General features: G+C 39.5%; 1 pseudogene; it reads left to right on the top strand.

The window, feature by feature from the left end:
• The first annotated feature begins 963 nt into the window (after positions 1-963).
• Positions 964-2132, top strand: LOC118542717 (zinc-regulated GTPase metalloprotein activator 1F-like; annotated as a pseudogene).
• Positions 2133-5785: the final 3653 nt, after the last annotated feature.

The following is a 5785-nucleotide window of genomic DNA, read 5'->3' as shown; positions in this document are numbered from 1 at the left end:
GGAAAATGGTAAGCAGTGAATAAATATTGTTATATTATTGGGTGAAAATGTGTATCAAAGCACCTGTTATGGTGCCTGATTCATAATGGGCCTTCAACTTATATTAGTTCCCTTCCCTTCATACATCTTCTTGAAGCAACCGCCCTGACCATGAACTTCCCTCAGGCAGCCCAGAATGTGCTGTTTGAAGGTTATTCCTGAGACAGTTATAGCACTCAATAAATTTTTTTCCTTGAAATAGAGTCTTCTGAGTAACTGAATCATTGACAGGAGATCTGCCACTTTCTAGATGGTGCTTTAGCTCAAAGGTACTCAGCCATGGACACAAGTACCATCAGTGCAACACAGAGTTTTTGTGACAGTTTTTAAGAAACCCTGATTCTTGGTAAGAAAGCAGGGTTGTCATTTTCCATGATGGAACTCCCAACAGTAATATTCTTGTCTTTACCCATTGTCCTCTCCTTTATCACTTTATCAAAGATAAAGAAAAGCATTATATAATGATAAAGGGGCCAATTCTCTAAGAAGAAATAACAGTCCTGAATGTGTATGCGCCTAACAACAGAAGGCAAAAATTGATACAACTGCAAAGAGAAATAGAAGAATCCACTATTATAGTTGAAGTCTTCAACACCTTTCTATCAGAAATAGATCCAGCAGGCAGAAATCAATAAAGATAGAGTTGAACTCAACAGTGCCAACAGTTAATCCTCAAGCTCACATGGAATATTCACCAAAATAGACCACACTCTGGACCATAAAACACATCTTAACAAAGGTAGTGGAATAGAAATAATACAGTGTCTGCTCTCAGACCCCAGTGGAATTAAACTAGAAATCAGTAACCAAAATATAGCTGGAAAAATTCCAAAATACTTGGAGATTAAACAATACACTTCTAAGTAACACATGAGGGTCCCAGCTCTTGAGCTAAGTGAGAGGCATGCTGTGCAGCTGGCCAGGATGTTACAGGCTATTGGAGCTGTGGATGAGAAAGAGGAGTGGGCAGAGGAGCACTGTCCTGAATTCGTCCCCACTGAGATGAAGGAAAGAGAGGAAGAGGAAATGTCCAGTCCTAGTGCTAAGATCCCAGTCACAATTATCACTGGGTATTTAGGTGCTAGGAAGACAATACTTTTGAACTATATCTTGACAGAGCAACATAGTAAAAGAGGAGCAGTTATTTTAAACAAATTTGGGGAAGGAAATACAGTGGAGAAATCCCTAGATGTCAGCCAAAGTGGAGCACTCTACCAAGAAAGATTGAAACTTATAAACGTTTGCCTCTGCTGTTCAGTAAAGGACAGTGGCCTTGGAGCTAATGAGAATTTGATGCAGAAGAAGGGAAAATTTGATGATATACCATTAGATACCAGTGGATTAGCAGATCCTGGTGCTGTAGCTTCTCTGTTTTGCGTTGATGCTGAATTAGGGATTGATATTTATCTTGCCGGGATCATAACTCTTATGGATTCAAAATATGGATTAAAACATTTAGCAGAAGAAAAACCTGTTGGCCTTATCCATGAGGCTTCTAGGCAAGCTGCTCTGGCAGATATCATCATCATTAATAAAACAGACTGGGTTTCACAAGAGGATTTAAGCAAATTAAGAACGACCATTAGATCAATAAATGACTGGGAAAATTTTTAAAAACACAAAGATCAAGTGAGCTGATCTCTCTAATGTACTAGATCTTCATGCCTTTGACAGTCTCTCTGGAATACGTTTGCAGAAAAAGCTCCAACACTTACCAACCATGCACCCTCACTCTGCTTAGAGCATTATCACAGTCACACATTTAAGTACCAGGAAACATGAAGGAAGAAAGTCTAAATGTATTATTCAGAATCTTCTGTGGGAGAAGAATGTGAGAAACAAGGACAATGACTACATGGGGCTGGTTTTGATCAAAGACAAACCAAAACCAGTGATCGTCCAAGGTGTCCATGAGCTCTGTGACCTGGAGGAGACCAGTGAGCTGGAAAGAAGATGCTGAGACAACAAATCGATCGGTTCTTATTGATGGGAATTTAGACGAGGACATCCTTCAATAACTACTTATAGCTACTGTGACTGAAACAGAAAAGTGGTGGACAACACATTTCAAAGAAGATCAAGTTTGCCCATAACACTAGAAACATTTCTTATCGAAAGGATTGGATGATACTGGGTGTATTTCAAGCATCTATTCTTTGCATTCCTTCTGTTATGAATTCCAGTATACTTTAAAATAATGCTTATTTTGTGGAATACATAAAATATAGTAAATAAGTACTGGAAAACACGTGACATTCATACAATAAAATATAATGTCCTCTGGAAAATAAATAAATACATAAATAACACATAGGTCAAAGAAGAAATCTCAAGAGAATTTAAAAATATTTTGAACAAATAAAAATACAACTTATCAAAATTTGTGAGATGCAGAGAAAACAGTGCTTAGGAAAATATTTATAGTACCACATACCTGTATGAGAAAAGAAAAAAGATCTGAAAATCAAGTATCTAAGCTACCATCTCAGGAAAACTAGAAAAAGAAGAAAAAGAAAGAGCAGATCCAAACTATGCAGTTTTCAAATCAGAATTCCATCCATGTTGGCCTCCAAGAGCTCCAACCTCAACTCAAGGAGGCTCCTGGGCTCTGTTTCAGTTCCTCCTCCTGTCATGGAACCTTTCTCCAGGCAGTAATCTGGGGCAAGCATTGATTTCTCTTCTCTCAGGAATCACTGTCCTGAGTAGCCAGCTGCCCTGTGTCACATACTGTGACAATTTCACACTTTTGTTTGGTATTTAGTTGTTCAACAAGGGAAGGTAAATCCAGTACCCATTAGTGCATTGTGACCAGAGGCAGAAGTCCTATCATTGCTATTTCAAAGCCCCTTCCCACTTTCTTTGTCACACAATTAGCAGTTGGGTTGGCCTCACTGCAAACAGGCTAATTTCTGTGTGAGCATCACAACTATGCACCACACAGGGACCCAAGTGTTTTGCCTGCTTGGTTTCTCATGTATCATCAACAATTCACAGTTCACATGTGTGTGGACACGTGTGCCATGGGGGCATCTGCAGGCAATGCACTGGTAGGTAGTAAGATAACCGAATCAACAGGAGGTTACAAAATAGTTTCAGGTTCTGGCCCCGTGTGATCACAGCATATATATTTAGCCCTAGCTTCTATTACATCAGTGGTTCCATGAGTATGTGTGTGTGTGTGTGTCTGTGTGTGAGCACGGGTGCACACATGTGCATACTGGGGCTTGGAAGTGGGTGGTAGCAAATCAATGCAAAAATTTCTACATAGCCGACCATTTTATAACCTACCTTGTGATGTGTGCCAAATAACTTGAAATATATTATGACTTTTAATGCTCACAATTACCCTGAAAAATAAATGTGATTCTTAGGCTCATTTTACAGAACTTGAGTTCAATGGTAGGCTCCTCAAGGTCATGCAGTGAATTTGGGATGAAGCCAAATTTTGAACACATAGCCATCTCTCTTCAAAGCCTTGTGTACTTAATCACTATGCTCTTCTGGGCTTTTAATTTTTCACTTCCTGTGCTGCCTAGAAAGATGGTCAACACATGGCTGGGCCTCAATAAACACTTTTTCATTTGCTGAATCTTAAGGTATATTACTTTCAAAACTGTTTTTAACGTACTTGTTGTGTCCTCTGTAATTACCTCAAGCAGAGTGCCTAGCACACATTAAATGTTTAATAAATAATTTTTGTTTTAATAAGCAATATTATATCTAAATAGGACATAGTGCTAGAGTGTGACAACTCACATTTAATGATGGGTGGCATTTGGTATCCCTATTTACAAGCATTATTTGTCTATTTTCATATAATTTGCTGTTTTGATTTTATAAAGAAAGATAAAGCATAGCTAGCAGAAAAGAATAACTTCCTCTGACCAACTCTTTGTTTTTAACCATAAAAGTCTAATTACTCAGCTCAAGAGGCACTAACTTCAATATTACCTATTTCCTTCTTGCACAGATAAATTGTATCACAATTTGGAGAGAACAAACATCCTCCTGAGTGTAGACAAATCTAGAGCAAGGAGCAAGAAGGGAAGTGAAACTTGTTCTTGCTTCTCTGGTGTCCATTTACTTTTATCCTACCAAAAGCATTTGGATTGTTTTATGGAGAAGTAGTCCTGCCCCACTCTCAATCTGATCCTGGAGGTTCACCCCATCCTCTCTCACCATTACCTCCAAGCTCCAGGAGCGGGCATATGACCTCCCCTGACCTTCTGATCTACCACCCAGCTGTATGGCACAGTGAATGGTTTTGTACCTGATTTGTCCCAGTCTATATTTTATCAGCGTTAGGCCAATGTGACTTAATTCTGGGACCGCCAGTAAAAAGTACGGGGCAAAGAAAAGTTTTTCCTTTTCTGGACTGGAACCTTGAAAGACAGAAGCCCAGAGCTGCTGAGAGCCATTATGTCACACCAACACAGAGCTGGCCCAAGAGGGTCATAGAAAAAAACTATAATTTCTAATGATAACATGTAGGCCTACAGAACCAGCCTCTCTTGAGCCAAAATCTACTCAAAGTCATACAGGTAGCCTAACAAATTCCCGTTTGGCTCAAGCCAGTTTGAGTTACTGTCATTTATAACCCAGGAGTCCTAAGGAGGAAATAAAAAACCTACTGTGCCTCCCTTGCCTGGGAATATCATTTCACTTCATTGTCACAAAATCCTTAGGCAGTATGTATCAGTCTTCTCCATTTGATAAATAGGAAAACTAAGACCCAGAGAAGTTAAGAAACTAGGCACACATGAATAGGAAGTACTTGAATTTGGATTTACTCCTACCTTTCCCTGGCTCTAAAACCTAGGTCCTTCCCACTACTGAATACAGCAGGAGCAAACTTCTGTGATAAATCGCCCTTTTCTAGCTGGGTGTGTGGAAAGTACACTAAATAAGAGAGACAGATTCCTGGCTTTTTTTTTTTTTTTTCTTTCTTTTTGGCCTGGCTCACCATACCTTTCATATGACCTTGAGCACTTTTCCTTTCTAAATCTCAGGGGCTTTTTTGTTTTTGTTTTTGTTTTTTGGTCTACAAAACCATGGGGTTTGGATTAGATACTAATGAGCCAAGTTCTTTCCAGCCCTAAAAATGTAAAATGTCAATTCTTGACTATTTTCCTGGAATTCCCAAGTTAGGTACTTGAAGAACCAGACATTGAAGCAAGCCAATAGGCAAAGGTTCCCTCCATGAACCTTCATTCCTAATTTGGTCAAATGGATGAGGTATGTGTAATTAAAACTGCAGAAATAACAAGCTTCCGGCCAAGTTCTAGCCTCACTTAACCATACTCTTGGGGGTTGATCTTGGGGCGGGGGAGCGGATGTTGAACCCAGGGTGGAATTTGGCCTGATATGTGGATTCTTATAATTTCCAAATGATGTCAGTGCACTTATTTGAGAGACTGAGAAAGTGCTGAGTTTAGTCTATTCGACTCCATAAAGAAAAACTGAAAACCGCTGGGCTAGGGCCAGTGTCGACCAATGTTATCAAACCAAAACACTTTTGGCAGGGCAAAGTCATTCGGGGACGATAGTACCCAATTCATGTCGATTTATGGTTGTGGTCTTTCTTTCTGATTAATAGTTTGTTCTAAGATAGGGAATACCAGCCCTGTACTTGTCAACTGGCTCACAGAAAGTGGATCTGCTAAAAAGTTTCATCATCTGTTGATCCCAGAACCACTGAGGTTATAGAATTTTCAACAGCAGCTAAGAGAGCCCAGAGTTAAGTGCC

Source organism: Halichoerus grypus, chromosome 6 (assembly GCF_964656455.1).
Source record: "Halichoerus grypus chromosome 6, mHalGry1.hap1.1, whole genome shotgun sequence".
Taxonomy (NCBI): domain Eukaryota; kingdom Metazoa; phylum Chordata; class Mammalia; order Carnivora; family Phocidae; genus Halichoerus; species Halichoerus grypus.
This window is presented reverse-complemented; position numbering and strand designations above follow the sequence as displayed.